General features: G+C 41.1%; 1 long non-coding RNA gene across 2 annotated transcripts; it reads right to left on the bottom strand.

Annotated features, from left to right (window-relative positions):
- Positions 1 to 1,539: 1,539 nt before the first annotated feature.
- Positions 1,540 to 2,646, bottom strand: LOC140625744 (uncharacterized). 2 transcript variants are annotated; one of them, XR_012025072.1, is made up of 2 exons: positions 2,546 to 2,646; positions 1,540 to 1,833 (listed from the first exon to the last, which is right to left on the bottom strand). It is a non-coding gene; the product is annotated as an uncharacterized lncRNA (long non-coding RNA). The 2 variants fall into 2 exon arrangements; XR_012025073.1 differs by having other exon boundaries at positions 2,381 to 2,616.
- Between the last annotated feature and the right edge of the window lie 17,206 nt (positions 2,647 to 19,852).

The raw sequence follows: 19,852 nt of genomic DNA, 5'->3' as shown, positions 1-19,852 counted from the left end.
ACAAAAATCTGATTCAATACTATTTTGAATATCTATTATGTATTAGGTACATTTATTGAGTTCATTATTGAACACCTATATTGTCCTACTGGGCACCGCATTTCACTGATCTCAGGCACCATAAATTGTAAGACGCACCACTATTCTATGTACTGCTTAGAAATAAACAAAATCCTGTCAATTTGACAATTGTATAACATCAATTAAAAGGCACATTCTGAATAAAAAATGGTAAAAATTATGGGTAAAGCTATTCTCGGAGAGTTTATAGTCAAAAAGGGAAAACAGAGATAAATAAGGTAATAAATAGTTTGATAAAGCAACAATAAAAATATATGCAAAGAACTTTTTCTTCCTGGTGGTTCACTTCTCTTCCCTGGAATCTGCTTCTAAAGAAACTACCTACACACAAGTCCTGTCTCAGTCACTGATTTGCAGGGAACCCAGAATAAGCTAGTTGGTATCAGGATTAGGTCTACAGAGTGGACCTTCACGATGTTATTCTAGAACAATCACTACTAGCCAAATAGCAACAAGTATCTATTGCTGGTGGTAAGTGGAGGATTCCTCACGATAACCTGCGGCATGCTGAAGGATCATAGTAAAAAAGAGTCATTTGCTGTAGATTAGGATGGGATACAGATGGGAAGTGAAGTAGTTGTTAGTAAAATAGTTAGCACCTGAATGGTATGGGGTATTGGCAAATGGATTATGGCACTGGCTGGGGAAATCTTCAAGAACAAAAACAACAGGCTCAGTTTAGCCATTGTCTACTCAGAGTGAACCATAACAGTCAAAGGTCCTTCACAGCAGCACTTAAAGAGATTTTCTGCTCATGAGACCACAGAGAAGACTGAGTTGAAAATCACGCCTCCACAGGAGGGCGGAGACTGAATGAGCAGGTGGGCCAGGTTTCCTATACAAACATGAGGGCCCTGATAAGGACCACTTGGCATGGGAACAGATGGGTGGATGGGTTCAAAGAAACTTGAAACTCCAGATCCTTCTGAACTCTGGGCCAGCAGCCGTAGCTTCTTCCTCTTGGTATAGGGTGGAAGAAAGCTGCCCTCCCTTTCCAGGATCTGTTCAAAGACCTGACCCGAGGACGATGCCTTGAAAGAAGACACTTGCCACCCTTCTCAGAGCCGCCCTTGCCTGGCCTTGTTCCTCTAGCCCAGTAAGTAAAGGAAGGCCTCTCTGTAGCTCAAGGGGGGAAGTGAGTTCTCCGGGAGACCATAGTTTACACACATTAGATCCAGCACAGCTAGGAGGTATAGTTCTATCTATACATATTTATTTATCTAATTTTTAAAAGATCTTTTTTATTTATTTGAGAGGGAGAGAGGGAGAGACGGAAAGCATGAGTAGGAGGGAGGAGCCGAGGGACAACAGACTCCCTGGTGAGCCTGGAGATGAATGTAAACTCCATCCCAGGGCCCAGAGATCATGACCTGAGCCAAAGTCAGATGCTTAACTGACTAAGCCACTCGGGCACCCCTCCAGCCATACTTATTTAAATAAATCCGAAACCATGTCATATTCTTTATAGCAAAGTATTTAATATCTGCGTTCTAAGTAGAGACTTATAGAATAATAATATATCAGGTTGACCATAAGAGCTTTTGTCATCTTTACAGGTCAAAAATGGTTGAAGATTGGGAGTTTGGGCTGTTTCTACATGATATCTGGAAAGGATGAGCTTTCCTAAGAAGTGCAGGCTGGTGACGGGGTAGGGGGAGTTGGCCAGCGATAGCCCGGTCTTACAAACAAGGCTATCCTTTGATGATCTCTTGCACAGCCACCATGGGCTATGGAGCAGGCTTTCCTCTTGACCTAGGAACATGGTTTCATGGTAAAGAATAGAGACAAGATGAGTCACAATGGCTTTGGTTTCTATTGCAGCAGGACCAGTCAGCTAAGTCCTTGGGAGCTTATTTGAAGTCCAAATTAGGACAAAATGCCCATGCAGGTCGGCAATGATGTCACTACTCTGGGAATTATAGGTACTATGATCATGTGAACCACAAAGTTTAATGCTACTTCTCTGTGGCATAGTGACATGCAAATGAGAGGTCTCCTGGCATCTTTTTTTTTATAAATTTATTTTTATTGGTGTTCAATTTGCCAACATATAGAATAACACCCAGTGCTCATCCCGTCTAATGCCCACCTCAGTGCCCGTCACCCAGTCACCCCCACCCCCCGCCCACCTCCCCTTCCACCACCCCTAGTTCGTTTCCCAGAGTTAGGAGTCTCTCATGATCTGTCTCCTTTTCTGATATTTCCCACACATTTTTTCTCCTTTCCCCTTTATTCCCTTTACTATTTTTTATATTCCCCAAATGAATGGGTCTCCTGGCATCTTGAGAGTTCTTGTTACCTGCTGCCTTATACTTCAGAATTTAATGGTATTAAAATTTAGGTGATCTGTTGTTTTCTCTCATTTTGCTTTTCTGCAGTTTGTGTACCAGCTAAAACTAACACTAACTTCTGAGCCACATAATGGAGTACTGCTGTATTCTTTACATCTTGAGTTTTCCCTTACCCAGAGTTTTACCAGGTAAATCTATGAAAATGAGGTTGGTGTCTAAAAGGCTTGCTTTCCACTTAGCTCCTGTGGCCCTGGGAAACGTCATAGAATTTCTGTACTCATTTCCATGGCAACAGGCAACTCTATCACCAAGGACACTACTAGCTTTTTTCTTTAAGAAGGTTTGCTCTATATTTGAGATTGAAAGCCATCTTCTTTATTAATATTTATTTTTGGATGCATTGTGCTGCAGTATGACTACTGAGATGACTTTGTTGCATATACTTGAGATGGGAAGGCAAACAATGCCTCTTCACTAAGGAAGTATTTGTGATTGGAGGTTTTTGTATAGTGAGGCAGAAGAGACACAAAAGGAAGGGAGAAAGAAAATAAGTTAAACTGTAAATGGAATGGAATAACTGTAAATGGAATACACAAACCTACACACATATGCTCACACACACATCAACAACAACATGGACATCGTAGTATAATAAAGAACTACTCTGCATATGTAAGCTTCGAAATGGAAGGGTTTATTTTCAGCCATCTTGACTGTAAAATTCGTGTTGGAGATGAAAACCATCATCGGTGGTGTCTTTTTCACTGAGTGCCTGTGCTATAAGGGATAATGGCAAGGGTCACTGGGGCATGACTTCTTCTGTGGATCCCCATTATTTTATCACATTTTCTATGATGTGACATGAGGGAAGCAAATTAGTGGAGACATCACTAGATATAATCCATTAAAAGATTCTATTCCTTAGCTTGTGAAATGGAAACAAATATGAAAGGTGCACAGAAGAGAGCCTTAAAAAATAATCGATGCCTCTCCCACCCCCAGAGGCTAGTTTAGCATAAAACTCACCTGTAAAAAGATTTCTACATGATTTCAATGTGTGACCAAGACTGACTAAGCTAATCACCTTAGAGGTCATTAGCATTTTATTTGATAAAGAATTGTTTCATTTCAGAACAGTGGCATAATGTGAAGGGCAGGTTTGGGCCTGTTGAGGTTGACTGTCTTTCATATATTAGTGTCCCAAGGAGGCTGTAACAAAATACTACAAATTGGGTGGCTTAAGACAACAGAAATTTATTCTCTTGTAGTTCTGGAGGCTGGAACTTTGAAATCAAGGCTTCTAACAATCTCTGGCATTCCTTGGCTTGTAGCTGCATCACTTTACCTCTGTCCTTATGTGGCACCAGTCACTGGGTTTAGGGCCCACCATAAATCTGGGATGATTTCGCCTCACAATTCTTAACAAATTATATCTGTGAAGACCCTATTGCCAAATAAGCTCACATTCTGAGGTTATGGGTAGCCATGAATACTGGGAGACGTTATTCAATCGTTATACTCAGCAACTGACACCTGGAGGCACTAGTCCTTCTTAGTGAGAAAAACGGTGCCCATATGTGTTGGGAGAAGATTGGCACAGAACGGTAGGAGCAGGTGGGAACAGGTGTCCAAGAGGCAGGTTTTCTGGGAGCCCTGACAAAACACAGGCAGGTCCTGAGGAAGGTTTCTAGGAGAACTTCTGGGGGATTCTAAGTAAGAAACAGGAGTTATGGAAATCCTTTTTGTCTCTCAAGACAATTAGTCATTTATGTGTAATAGTATAGGAAGGCTTGTCTTTCTGTTTGTTCAAGTTGGTTCAGTAGGAGTTCACTGGATATTTGTTTTTTTGTAGGCATAATGTCTACACACTTTGGGTGCATTGATAAAAAGCTGTGGGCTTACTGGTTGTAGGAGTTGACCACCTGGAGTGTGAAGTAAGTTTGTCTCCTGCCAGAGGAGCTACAAAGGCTTATGGGGATACCAGTTGTCAGTTAATGACAAGGGTTTTAAGCAGAAAAGAAATAATAAACAAAGGAAATGGGCAAAGGTTTTGACTAGGCAAAGAGAACCACCCCAAGGGTTTGAGCTTAACAGTTGCAGGAGTTTCCTTCTCCAAAGGACGGACCACATGGAGACATGATAGCTCTTGTTCCCCCAGAATATAAGAACAACTCACAGGTGTTGGTAGGTGGGAAGAAATCAGTTACTGTCCCCAGGAAGAAGAGCTGTTCCTGGGGACGAGTTTTTGCTGGAAGGTAATGGAGGCGGAGAAGGTGAAATTGCCGGGGTTGTTTGGAAGCACAGAGTCATCCACAGGGTTGATAGTATAGAGACAAACTCAACAAGGCATAACTTCACAATTGGCAACTAAGGTTAGATAACTAACTGAAGCAATGTTTCAGGGGGCTTTCCATTGATGGTCTGGTAAACCTCAGATATAGATCAATTGTGTCTGGGTCTAATGCTCTAAAAATTTGCTTTTAAAGTTTCAGAAAGAAAAAAAAATAGCTCAATGCAACTTCTTTTAGAGAAGTTATTCTTTTATATGGTTATCTAGAAATTAAGCAAATATAGATTGCTTTTATGTACCTGTGACTTTCTCATTAATTTCAAGTCACTCACAGTTAAGAAAATACCCTAATCTATCTATATGTACCATGGTTCCAGGTATTTCTCTCCACCTTCCTATCGCTTTATATCTTTGTGCTTGGATGACGCCTTACAGCCTTTGCTGAGCCTATTCACCTGTACATGTATTCCTATTTGCCTATAATGGCCTCCTTGTTAGAGAGGAGACTAAACCAAATGAAATAGCTTAAGATAATGGCGTTAGGTCACATTGTACAGGCTTTTCCATTAATGTTATTTAATTACCATATCAGGTTTCAGAGTTGGTAGTGATTATATTTTCTTCCTAATTAAAATAAGCTCAGGAAAGTATAGTGAAAGGATCTGGCCCAATTTATTTTGGAAATTTTCTGTTGAATAACCTCAAAAGACTTTCTAACTGTTGGATCTGCAAGGTGGGGGCACTTTGAAGGTTGACTATAACTGGTGGGGGTACTTTCTTTGTACCCTAGTCTGTTGCAATGTCTGTAGAGGTCAGGATGTTTCTCCAGGCTCCTCAGCTTGTGGATACAAATGGAGACCACTATAAGTAAAACAGCCCATATCTTTCTGCCTCCTGTCCTATCGGTTGACATAGGATCTGTAGTCCCACTTTGGAAACCTCACTCAGTTATTTCTGGGAGCCTCAGGGAGCTTCATATATGTTCACACACCCTATTTTCATATAGTCTCCCATTCTGACTGTTCTTCAAGAATTTGTTCTTGGGGAGTACCATGTGACCCAGTTATTGGAATGATAATACTGTCACAATAGTGCATACAGTGGTTCTATTAATTTGGTATGGATTTCCTTCTGGAGCAAAACTTAGTTTGAGTGGTATGGCTATAGAAGTTCACATTTCTTCATCCAAAAGTATTTTGGCTGGTTTAAGACGTGTTCTATGCTGTAAGGTGCTACATGTCTGTATGAATTCCCTAAACCCAGTAATTCATTCAATATATGATATTTTCATATCTGAAATGCAATTAAAAGAAAAACTTATTTGCCTTCTTTAATTTAAAACAAAGAGAATAAACTCAACCTTTAGATGGTGGTATCTGAAGCCAGGTTGAATTTTATATCTGGAGGAAAGGAGCTAAAAATCCAGCTGTTGATTTTTGTGACAGTATTTCTTAGTTATCCTCTTGAAGTTCAGTTAATAACTTTCTGTTATGCTACTAAAGGGATTTCTGGAACTGTGATGTCACATTGTAAAATTTCTTGTTTCAAAGTCCTTTTATTTATATTTGATCTTTATTAGGTCCCCCTGGAATAGAACCATGGTATTAGCCTCCTTTTGTATATGAAGACCCAGATGTGCAGGAATGCACTTGAACATCCAACATCATGAAGCTTGCATGAGGTGAAATCAGATTTTGTATCCAGATCTTCTGGTTCCAAATCTGACACTTTTCCTTAGGTGGCCTTTAGTGGGTGGGAACAAGCGTCCTTTTTCCTTTGTACTCAATATTTGGGCATTCTTTCTATGGGGATAGCAAGATTTGGTTGCTATTGATAGGCTGGCACACAAAGGAGGACACACGGCAATCTTGGTCTCCGTTCAGGGCTCTCTGACGAAGGAAAGAAACTGAGACATATGAGCAGATGCTCAACATCACTCATCATCAGGGAAATGCGAATCAAAATTACAATGCAGTACTACCTTCTACCAGTCAGAATGACTAAAATAAAGAAAAACCACAGGAAACATAAAGGGTTGGTGATGTGGGAGAAAAAAACCCTCTCCTACACTGTTGGTGGGAATGAAAACTGGTACAGCCACTGGGAAAAGCAGTGTGGAGGTTCCTCAGAAAGTTAAAAATAGAACTACCTACAATCCAATGATTTACACTACTAGGCCTCCCCAAAATGCAAAAACAATTCAAAGGGATACATGCACCCCTAGGTATTATTTACAATAGCCAAGATATAGAAGAAGCCCAAGTGTCCATTGATTGATAAATGAATATGTAGTGTAATATATATACAGTGGAGTATTATTCAGCCATAAAAAATAGAATCTTGCCATTTACAACAAGGATGGAACTAGAGGGTATAATGCCAAGTGAAATAAGTCAGCCAGAGAAAGACAAATGCCATATAATTTCACTCATATATGAATTTAAGAAACAGATGAGCAAAGGAGAAAAAAAGAAAAAGACAAACCAAGAAACACTCTTCATTATAGAGAATGGACTGATGTTTACCAGAGGGGAGGTGTGTGTGTGTGTGTGGGGGGGGCATGGGTGAAATAGGTGATGGGGGTAATGGAGTGCACCTGTTGTGATGAGCACCTGGTGTTGTATAGAAGTGTTGAATCACTATATTGTACACCTGAAGATAATATTACACTATAGGTTAACGACAGAAAACCCCTAACTTTGAGAGCCTACCATGTACCGAACATCAAACAGTTCTCCACAGCTGCCCTATGAAGTAGACCTTCTCACTGTTACAGATTCAAACAGGGTTAAGTAACTTGTCCAAGTCAGAACTGAGATCCAGCATTTCTTGTTCTTTCCATTATATCACAGTTGCCTCGTCTATGTGTTTAGAGAGAATTGGACAATAAAGGGATAAAGGAAACAAGTCATGGGGAAAAAAAATACTGTCCTCAGGACGACAGTAGATAGTAGGGTCTTAATGTGTGTATGAACCTTATAAATCGTGAGGCTGGCCTGATTCCTCGGTGGAGGGGGCACTCCTGCACCATGTGACTTAAGAATCCCTGGCAGATTCCTAAACGGTCTTAAAAATGTTTCCCCCACAAACATCCTGGGGACTGTCCTGGAATCCTTTTTCAAATCCATATGCTTCTGGAAGGATAATTTACAGTAGGGTTAATTTGCTTCACAGAGATTAGGAAAGGGACGCTGTGGCTCTCTGCCATGCACTCTCCAAGGTGGTCAAGGATAAAAACCACACAGCCGGTGTGTTGGAAAACAGTTGGTGTGTGGGAGCCGACCAGAGGTAGACTAGGTGAAGAGTGGGCCCAACAGAGGAAGAGGGGCGTTAGCTGCTGGGGCCCCAAGGCCCTGTGTGAGGCTGTGAAAGACATGAACAACTGAGAGAAGCGGTACCAGAGGCCTAGTTTTGCTTATTTTACCATTTATTCTAGTGCGAGTCCTATTTAGACTTGTCCCTGACTTAATTTCCATGGAAATTCTAGAAGTGTTCCTTCATCATTAAAAGCAATGCATTTTATTGTCATAGACCAGAATTTCAAACATTCTGTGACTTCTGATTATTTCTCCACTCGATAAACAGGATCACTCAGCAGCAAAACATTATCACTTGATTAATAAAAGCCTACTCCTGACAGTTCACTTTTGAGAAATACCAACTCATAATTACTTGTTTCTTTTCTTGATTCAGTAGCATACTAACATTTTGCTATTGATATTTGGCAGACTCTTGCTACCGCCACAACTGTTCCCTGAAATTCTCCTATTGTTAATCACACTCCTGCTGCTCCTGCAGACACTCATTTTAAGCTCACAGCACCATAAATAGGATTCTCAGCCCCTGCTGGCTGCCTCATTATCTTCTTCCAGTTTTTTTTTTTTTTTTTACTGCGTTGCACCTACAACTGGTCGAGCATACACATAATTAATGTGTAGTTCGCTGCTTTCTCAGTCTGAATACAATATGCAGTTTCCTCCTAATAGGTATGTGGTTTTACTTTTTAATTTTTAGCTAGCTCTTAAACCTGCCACCCACCATCCTCTTGCACAAGGTGACAAAGCTTGGAAACCTTGGTCAGTGGAAAACAAGAGAACTTAGTGACATTGATCTGTCTGTAATTCTAGGACCCAATTTCTTTTCCCAAGTCTGGAGTTTCCTGCCTAGCCAAAGGGCAGAAGAGACTACATTTATATTTTGCATCCTGATTTTAAAAATAATTTTAAAAATTAGATATATAACTATATTAAGCCATACCCACTCTAAGAGGATCAGCTGTGGACAGGACGGCAGCATGCAGCCATCAGCTCATGCAGGGTTAGCTGCAGTTGTAGAGAGTGTCAGCCGCTGTCACACCCTTTCCTGATCACACAGCAGCTAATGAGTGAGCCCGGCAGAAGCACAAATCGCCAACCATCTGGACTTGACTCGAGACGTCTCTGGGGAAAGGACACTCCAGAGCACTCCTCCAAGTCTGCCTCTGTCACATTTGATCCACCTCCCTGCATCCCCCCAACATACCCAGTCTTGTCTCTTCCCCCTTGCCTTTCACAGGTGTTATCTCAGCACCTGCTTCCCAAGACTCCAACCCATGATGGACACTATTTTAAATAAGTCTACGCTCTTCTGGTTCCTCGAAGTTTCAGAAGGAGAGGTGCCCAGGTGTCTCTTTGACTTCTGAGAAGCTCTACCCAGGCCAGGTTGGGGCAGCCAGGGTGGATAGGGCAGCTGACCCCAGATGAGGGCGAACACTGTAGGCCCGTTCACAGGGAGGCCTGTGGCTCTGGCTCCGACTTCTGCTAGAGGAGTGCTGTGAAGAGGCAGCTTTTGTCTTCCTCGGGAGACCTACCCTCCAGGTTAGAGCCTTGGAGATGAAAGGACTGCAGGCTGTTTATAGCCTGAGATCAGTTGTTGGGGCTTTGCATGCTGTACCTCCTGGTCTCCACAGGGGAGCTAGAGCAGTGGTTAAGTATGGGTGTTGTACTAAGGTGGGTCTGGGCTCTTAATAGCTTTATGGAGATATAATTGGCATACAACAAACTACACATTTAAAGTGTTTGACCAGATAGATACCCACCCATGAAATAATTATTTCAGCATAATTATTTTGAAATCCATTGATGTCGTTGCCTGTGCCAGTCATGCATTCCTTTGTACTGCAGAGTAAAATTTTATTGTGTGGATTTACCATAGTTTGTTTATCCATTCACACTGACAGACATTTGAGTTTCCAGGTTTTTGTTTGTTTGTTTTTTCAAGTATAAATAAAGCTGCTATGAACATTTGCGTGCAGGTTTTTGTGTTGCATTTGTGTTGGTTTCTCCAGGAAGAGATCAGCAAACTTTATCTATAAGAGGACAGATAATTTAGGCCTTTCTGGACGTTTAATCTCTGTTGCAATTCCTCATTTCTGCCATTGAAGTATGAGAAAAGCCATTATTTACATGAATGAATGGCTGCATTCCAATAAAGCTTTATTTACAAAAACACAGAACTCTTGCTCTAGGCTAAATACGTAAAAGTGAGACTGATGGATCATATGGAAAGTGTATGTTTAACTTTTAAAAATCTGCCAAACTCTTTTCAAGAAAGGCTCATTTATTTTTGCAATCTCACTAGGAACATACAAGAGTTCTGGTTGTTCCTAATCTTCAGTGTTTAAAATTGGGTAGTGTGAGTCCTCCAACTTTGTTGCTTATCAAGATGACTTTGGCTGTGACAATGGCTTTGTCTTCCAACATGCATTTTAGAATTGGTTTGCCTGCATCTGAAAAAAAACTTCGGGGATTTTGGTTGGAATTACATTTAATACATCAATCAGCTTGGGAAGATTTGACATCTTAACTATGTTGACTCTCACAATCTATGAAGATGTGTTTCATATTTATTTAGGTTATCGTTGATTTACTTCAGTGGCATTTTATAGTTTCCCACATATGCTACACATAATTTGTTAGATTTATACTTAAGTGTTTCATTTTTTTGGAGCTAATGTAAGTAAAACATTTTTTTTGAATTTTCCATTTCATTGCTACTGTATAGAAGTATGATTTTTTTTTTTTTTTTGTATATTGATTTTGTATCCTGTGACCTTGATGCGCTTGTTCTAGGAGCTTTGTTGTACCTTCCTAGGGATTGTCTGTGCCATAACAATTATGTTAACCACAAATAGGGATTTCTTTTTCATGCCTTATTGCATTGCCTAGGTTGCCCAGTATGATGCTGGAAAGGAGTAGCTAACAGACATGTGTGCCTTGTTCCTCTTCTTAGAAAGCACTGAGGGTTTGAGCATTAAGAGTTATGTTGGCTGTAGGTTTCTTTGGTAGATGACTTTTGTTAGATTAAGGAAGTTCCTTTTTATTCCTAGTTTGTGGAATTTTTTGTTGTTTTAATCATGAATGCATGTTGGATTTTTCAAATGCATTTTCTGAATCAACTGGTATTTTTTTTTTTTAAAGATCTTATTTATGACAGAAAGAGAGTGTGTGTGTGTAACCAAGCACACAAGCAGGAGGAGGTGCAAAGGGAGAGGGAGAAGGAGGCTCCCGCTAAGCAGAGAGCCTGATATGGGGCTCCATCCCAGGACACTGGGATCATGACCTGAGCCAAAGGCAGATATCTAACTGACTGAGCCACCCAGGCACCCCTCAATTTGTATCATCATGTGATTTTTCTTTTTATTCAGTTAGTACAATGGCTTACATTAATTTTTGTGATGTTGAACCAACCATGCATTTCTGAGATACACCCCTCAGTTGTGACGTATTATTCTTTCTACATATTGCTGGATTTAATTAGCTAGTATTTTATTGAGGATTTTGGCATCTATGTTCATGAGGCAGAATGACTTATAGTTGTCTTTTTTTTGTACTATCTTCATCTAGTTTGGCAATGCTGCCTCAGAATATGAATTATTTTCTTGAAGAAATTGCATAGCATTGGTGTTATTCACCTTCATTTTTGAAAGATATTTTCACTGGGTAAAGAATTCCAGGTCCTTCTCCACACCCTTTATTCTATTAGTACTTTGGAAACATTGCTTTACTGTTTTCTAACTTATATTGTTTCCCACAAGAAATATACTATGACTCTCTTTGTTTCTCCTTACATATCTTTTAAATTATGTGTGCTTTTAATATTTTTATTTACCACTGGTTCTGAGAATTTGATTATGATGTGCCTTGTTAAATTTTCTTCATGTTTCTTTTCCTCTTTTCCTTTCCTTTTCTTTTTTTCTTTTTCTTTTCTTTTCTTTTTTTTTTTTTTTTTTCACAACCCAGAGGTCATGAGCTGAGCCGAAATCAAGAATTGGATGCTTTACCTAAAGGCTAACCACCCAAACACCCCTTTTCATCTTTCTTTTGCTTGAAATTTGTTGAGCTTCTTGATCTGTCGAGTTATAGTTTTCATGAAATGTGGAAAAAATTTGATCATTATGTTTTAAAATATTTTCTGTGTCTTTCTGCCCTTTTAGAATACTAATTATCCATATATCTAGCTCCTTGAAGTTGCCCCACAGTTCATGGATGCTCTGCTCATTTTTGGGGGGTCTTTTTTTTATTGATTTTATTTTTTTATTTATGATAGTCACACACAGAGAGAGAGAGGCAGAGACACAGGCAGAGGGAGAAGCAGGCTCCATGCACCGGGAGCCCAACGTGGGATCCGACCCCGGGTCTCCAGGATCACGCCCTGGGCCAAAGGCAGGCGCTAAACCGCTGTGCCACCCAGGGATCCCTGGGGTCTTTTTTTTTCTCTCAGTATTTCATTTTGGGTAGTTTATATTGCTATATCTCCCTGTTCAGTAATTTTTGCCTTATGGTGACTAACCTGATGTTAATGCCATCAGTGTGTTTTTCATCTCAGACACCTCTTAAATATTCAGATTCAGTCATCTTTACATCTTCCATGTCTTAACATGTTTAACCTTTCTTCTAATTTACTGGATATATAGAATACAATTCTAATAATAGTTATGGTACAGTAACAATAATAAAATAATACAATGCTATTGTTTTACTGTCCTTATCTGCTATTTATCATCCATATAATGTATGAGCTCGTTTTGGTTTTTCTTCCTATGGTTGTAGTTTTTTGGTGCTTTATATGCTTGGCAATTTTTTATTGGATGCCAGATACTGCGTATTATCTTAGTGGGTGCCAGACACTTTGTATTCCTTTAAATATTATGCAATATTTATTCTGCAATATTTTGCAATGCAGTTGCTTAAAAACCCTTTGATGTTTTGTGCCTTGCTTTTAAGCTTTGTTAGAGCATTTAGTCAGGGATTATATTTTCCCTGCTACTTTAGGCAAGAAACTTAGTTCTCTAAGAAATGCTCCATGAATTATGAGGTTTTCTACTTTGTCTGTTGGGAGCAGACACTGTTCTTGATTCTGTGTGATCTCTGGACACTGTTCCCACCAATCATTTGCATATCTGCCACTCCCCACGCCCCTCATCTGACCCTTGCCAGATTTAGGTAGTTCCCTCAAATGCATGTGCTCGTTAGTCATCAACTGAACAGTTGTGGGATTCCTCTGCAAATTCTGGGGTTCTCTCTCTGTGTGGCTATCACCTGTCTAGTACTCTGTCCTATAAACATAAGCAATATGGGGTCCTCATAGATTAATTCTATATCCTTAACCCATGGAGATCACTGTGTTTTGCTTGGACTTTTCCTCCCATCATAGTCTGGAAATTTTTCCAAGGAGTAAAGTTAGATATTTATATGGCCCATGTCTTTTATTTCCTGTGTCCCAGAGGTCATTATTCTTTGTTGCCTGATGTGTAATGTAATGGGAGGATTTGTTTCATGTATTTTATTTATTTTTTATAGTTGTTTCATGCATGAAAATAAATTTAATCTGTTATTTCATACTGGCCAGAAGTTCAAGTTGGAGATGAGGAAATAGATGAATAGAGCCTGCAACTTTGCTCAACTAGCAAGTCTTGAATCCTTCCATACCCTTAGATGTGGAATTGAAAGGACTTGTGGAAATAGCCTCTGGCCCATATTCTATGGGAACACATGTCTAGTTGAGTTTGGCAAGTGCCAGCCCTCCTGCAGTTTATAACTTTCCCACTTGGCCTTTTGCCGTAGCTGTGATGTTGACTTTTATCTCTGTGGCATGGCTGCCGGGCTATATTCCTATTCAGGGGTGACATAGGTACATGCTGTTGCTGACAGCCCTGTAAGGTGAGTAGATTCTTACTTTGAGTAGATTTCATTTTTATTAGGATGTAAGGCTCTACCTTCTACTTTGGGTTAATATTTTCATAATTTCCACATAGAGTAGATCATGGATGCTCTGACTCTATAACAATATGTCTCCAAAAATGCAGCAATAAATCTTGCAAAAAACTGGTTTACACCATAAAGAGGCATAATTTAAAGTAGAAAATATGGTGGTACTCTCTCTGGTCTATGAGGGAGGTACCCTGGACCTTGTCCCCTTAAATGAACACAAGTGACCACGTTTCCCTCCTTCTCTGGGTACCAACCTCAGGTCCTTCGGTAATAGACACTGGCTGTTTTGTGGCCCAGGATGACCGTAAGTGTCCTGGAACATGTCTTTAACTGCTCTTTCAGGATTGCACAGGGTACCCATTAGCTAAAGAGCAATGTTGTAATTGTGACAAATTTACACAAGAACTCTAGGAAAAAGGTGGAGGGATGGAGGAAACAAGAACAGCAGGGTGCTCTGCTATGGCTGTCATAACAAAGTATCAGACTAAATACAGTGGATTAAACAATAGAAATATATTTTCTCATGGCTGTAGAGGCTAGGAATCCAATACCAAAGTGCTGGGAGGTTTGGTTTCTCCCGAGGCCTCTCTCCTTGGTTTGCAGGTGGCCATCCGTTCTGTATGTCCTTACGTGGCTTTTGTCTACGTGAGGGTAGCCCTGGTCTCTGCTGTGTCCTGATCTCTTCTTCCTATAAGGACACCTTTAGATTGGGTTAGGGCTCACCTTAACGACCTTAATTTAACTTAACTGCCTCTTTGAAGGCCGAGTCTCAAACATAGTCACTGAGGTTTAGGAGGTTAGGGCTTCAACATGTGAATTTGGGGGAGATGCAGTTCAGTCCTTAGTAAACAAGAGTGTTGATCTTTGTGATTCCATCTGATGGGTACACGGAAGTTCATTACATATTTCTACTTTTGCATTACGTTTGAAAATTTTCATAGTGAAGAATTAAAATACTAAGAAAGTTAAAGGGACTTGAGCTTACCTGGGGAAGAATTGTGCCCAAACAAGTATTTCTTTGTGTATTCATGAAAACATTGCTTTCCTACTTATTGTCCTTTTGTGACATGGTTGACACATACGTGCACACCCACGTGCACACACACACACACACGTTGTAACCTTGAGCATCCTGAATTCTTGGAGCACAGTCCCTTCTATCCTCTTCCAGGACAATATCTCAACTATTATAAGGCTCTCCTAGACAACATAATAAAAATGGTAATTAGCAATTGTATAGGGTTTTGAAAAGTGATTGCACACGTTTCTCACATACTTCCCATTTGAGCCCCTGAGAGGCAGGCAGTATGAGTGATTTTATCCCCTAAGTAGGGATGAGGAAAGGAGTGTCTGGGTCAGTGTCTTGCAGTGTCCGACCAAGCATCCACTCTTCTGGTGCCAGCCGCAATGGCTTCCCATGGGGCTGTTGCCTTTGAGAGAGACCAAGGAGTTAGAACTTCATGTTACTTTGCTCTCTATTGCAAGAAACTGTGGTTGAATGATGATACCTCTGGAAATGGCCCTTTTAAAACTGCTTCCAGGTTTTGTTAAATGTTACTACTTCAAATTGGCATGTTAATCTATCAATATCAAAACCGACTTTCATGTTTAGCTGATTGTGTTTAATACCTGAAGTGCTGAACCTTAAGATGGTTTTATCCTTTTGGAAAGACTGAATTTATGACATGGACACACAGGACAATTTTATGCTGTGTAGTATATTTTGCTTTTTAATGCAACAGGCCCTTTAAGTATCACCTTTTTTAGGAATACTGCTTTTTCAGGTCTATTAATTATCTTGATATGAACTGAAATACTGTTCATTTCAAGAGAAGGCTAGGCTATAAATTAGGAAAATCTTCTCTGTGAACTTTTTACCTTCATTTCTTTCCTCTTATATATCCTTTCATCATTTTCGTTAGGAAACAATTTATATGTACTGCAAGAATTCAGAATGATTTTTTCCCCATGGACTAGAATACCAAATTCTGCTTTCTCAGACAACATGTGCAATATCTCTCAAATAACATGAGAACTATTAGAAAAAGAAAAGCTGTTTTTCTCCTTCCTGTGGACTCTTTTCACTTCTCATCACCCATCCCAGGAAGGAGAGATCAACCTTGAGGGGGCTCCTAGAGCCTGAGCCCCTCTGGTGCTTGTCCCCACCTTGACTTCATTTGCTGGTTGGAATAAATAGTCTAAGGGTTGGGGCGCCTGGCTAGTTCAGTCAGTAGGGCATACAACTATTGATATTGAGGTTGTAAGTTTGAGCCCCACATAGGGTATAGAGATTTCTTAAAAATGAAATATTTAAAAACCAAAACAAGCTAGTTTAAGGGTTTCTATATCATTGAGATGGATTAGCCTGGATTTCTCTAGAGAAAGATGAGTTTGATGGTTAGAGTGGAGAGACCCAAGATACAGAAAGTCACTCTCAGAGAATAGGGAGAAAATGTGGCCTGAGGATTCCAAGTGGTAGCACTATGCCCAACTTGCGTGCAGGGGTCCCGTAAGGGATGGCTGGACAATGGCTGTGGCCCTGGATGCTACACGTTGAGGGCAGCAGTGAGGGTCACTGTGGCCAAGCCTGCTGTTGAAGAGAGAGCTGTGGGAGGCAGTGCCTCCGTGTGCTCAGATTGCAGGACTTGAGGGATAACAATAGGCCAGGCACAACACAGCAGTGTTGGGTAACAGAGGGAACGACAGCAATGATGACAACCACCATAAACTACCAAGTCCCAGTTCTGTTATGTCCTATTCATTCACTTATTTATTGTCCTCTGCTTAGTTTCTTATTATTTGTGGTGTGTGTAATAAATGGTTCAATGACTTTTTCTGGGGACTATTAAATCTCCCAGATTCTTTTTTAAAATGTTATTTATTCATGAGAAACACACAGAGAGAAGCAAATGGAGAAGCAGGCTCCTGCAGGGAGCCTAATGTTGGACTCGATCCCAGGACCCCAGGATCATGACCTGAGCCAAAGGCAGACCTTCAGATGTTGGGCCACACAGGTGCCGCTCTCCCAGTTTCTTAAATGATGCCAAATCATCCCTGGTTCCAATTTCTTGCCATCCTCTGCTTCCTGTTTGTGTCTCAAACTTTGGCAGCATCCTCCTTTTATTCCCCCCAGAAGACACCTGTGTACAAAGAAATTTATTCATAGCTTCTAGATCTTTGTATCATTTGGAATGCTTTTGGCTGTGTTCTATTTTTCTGTTGCTGCTTAACAAAAAGCCCTGGAAAAGTTAGTGTTTTAAAATTTATTATCTCTCAAGGTTCCGGTTGATGGGATTCAGCCGAGTGGTTCTTGTTTAAGATCTTTCATGTGGTTACAGCGAGATGACCACTTTGGCTGGAGTCATCTGAAGCTTGATGGCTAAGCAATAGGAAACTAATATAAGAAAGAAGACAAGTAATTATAATGCAAAGTAGAAAAAGTTATGTAACAATTTTAGAGCACTTTACATGTAGTTCAAAGGCCTTTCCCTGTTATCTCATGCACTGATACATTAACTACATCCCAAGTTTTAACTAGACAACCATACAAGTGTACATGGTGGCTAGATTAAGAAAGACATTTATGGGAGAGACTATTATTGAAGGAAGAATGTGATTTCTGTGATTGTAAAAGACAGAAGGAAGGACTCTCCATTCTGAGGGAACAGCATAGACAAAAATTCCAGACCATGAGTGTAGGGTAAGAGGAAATTGGTCTAGGAACTAGAATAAGGGATACCCAGAAGACTGTAAGAAGGAAATAGTTTATGAAATAGAAGAAATTTTATAAAACTTAATCATTGGAGAAAGACATAAACCTATTTATTCACAGTTTAGAAGTCTTGGCTACGTATGGCTTGTTCAGAGCAAAACACTTGTCTGCGAACCTTGTCTTCATACCTGTGCCTTTGATCATATTACTGAGTTGGGAAATCTACTTGTTATTCAAAATGGCAACAACTACTCCTGGCTGGAAAGAGTTGCTTTCTCTCAGTTCATCAGGAACAGCTTCTTGTTATTAGAGATCTAGAATTAGATACTAAGCCCAGTATATGAGGTGAAAATCATGAAATGTCAAATAACCTTTGAAAATCCCTTGGGAAAATACCATGGTGGGGATCAACATACCATCTCTTACAGGCTCAACGACGTGGTTCCATAACTGAGAACCAGGTCAAGTGTCTGTGTTTAGACGACTTACTGTACCAAAAAATAAAAACAAAACAAACTCTGCATGTTTGAATAGAATAGCTCAGCAAGATGTTCATATCATGGGAGGCACGTGGGCACCAAGTGGCCAAGGGAACAATGGATTCACAGTCCCACTTGGGGAAGGTCAGTAGGTGGAAAGCTACGTAGCTATTTCTCATTCTTGTTCTCTTGCTCTCATTCCCTCTAACATCATACTTGCCCCTTGTGGAGCAGAAATAAGTGGATATTGAGCATGTAGACGATTAGTCACCTACTGGTGGCAGGGACCGTCTTTCCCTTTTGGAGAGCCTGGGCTGAATAGCTGGAGGAGAAACTTGGAAGACTCCTCATGTCCCCACATCTTGAGTCTGGCAAGCAGCCAGCTTCCCTTCCTTTCTGCCCTGCTCTGATTCCTTTTCAGAGTCAACGGTGAGTGGCAGACTGAAGGTAACTCTAGTCCCCAAATGGGCCAGCTGCCAAGTGGCCACTAGAGACCCAAACACTGCTTCCTAGTTGACAAGCACTTACTGAACTCTTTGTGGCAGGGACACTGGAAAACAGGACTGAGTTACAAACCACGTCTCAACCAGAAACCAAGAGTTTAACCCCTGTCCTCATTCTTTGCACCTTATGACACACATAAAAAGTTATGTCTGCCTCATGTGCTTGTAGTGTGCTGTGTGGTAGCTCCCGGTAGATTGCTTTCATATAAAGCTATCAGCAAACTACGAATTCTTGAGGTAAGGAGACTTCAGAAGGAAGAAGTCTGCATCCTTCAGATGCAGAAGGATCATGACAAAAATATTTGGAAAGCACAGTTTCGAATGTTACATAAAGTTGGGGCCACACGAGGAGTAAGTGGTGGCATGAAGAGTGGCAGTGGTGGCATGAGGAGTGGTGGCAGCTGCACGAGGAGCCGCCACCCCGTTGGGCCTGCCTGCCCCCCTCCATCTCTTGCCTGCGGCTGCTGGGGTCAGCATGTGCTGCTCCCACCACAGGTCGGGGCCAGGCTGCACACAGCTCCCCAGAGCCACCCAGGGGAGGCGTGGGACAGTCCCAGTGCGGGTGGAGTGGGGTGCGCTCTGCTCTCTAAGTGGCAGGGATTGTGGGGACCCTGGCCCATGCAGGCCCACCGCAGTCATGCTCTGCATTGTCTGTCCTGGGGCCTTGCATGCTGGGACCCCATCCCCCGCAGTTCTCTACTCATAGCCTGACTTGGTGCATCGCTGCAGGCGCCCCCAAGTCCCTGGTGTCCAGCCTCATTGACTCACGTGCTACCCCCTGCATCACCATGTGCCGGAGCAATTGGAGGGTGGCAAGGCTGCACCGTCACCCTAGCATCCAGGTGCCCAGGTGGAGTGGCAGGAGGTTAGGTCAAATCCTCCCTTTCCTGACGACCTTGCGGTGTCATGGGCCCTGGTTGGTCAGCAGCCTAGATAAGTACCTATAGTGCTTACTATTTAGTTTAACCCCATACAGATCCTATGGGGTAGGTACTATTATACCCATTTTATTTATGGGAAAACCAAGGCACTGAGAAGGCAAGAGCCTTACCCAGAGTAACACAGCCATTAGTTACTAGTGGAGGCAGAATTTGACACGGGAAGGTCATCCGTAGGATTCTGGAATAGATTTTAAATCCATCATGTAATCATTTATTAGGGTAATGTTAGTCTCAGAAAATGGGTTTGGAAGTGTTCCCTCCTCTTCAATTTTTTGGAATAGTTTTAGAAGGACAAAGATTATAT

The sequence above is a fragment of the Canis lupus genome, chromosome 36 (genome assembly GCF_048164855.1).
Source record: "Canis lupus baileyi chromosome 36, mCanLup2.hap1, whole genome shotgun sequence".
In the NCBI taxonomy this organism is placed as follows: Eukaryota; Metazoa; Chordata; class Mammalia; order Carnivora; family Canidae; genus Canis; species Canis lupus.
The sequence above is the reverse complement of the archived record's forward strand: the minus strand, read 5'-3'. Positions and strand labels throughout refer to the sequence as shown.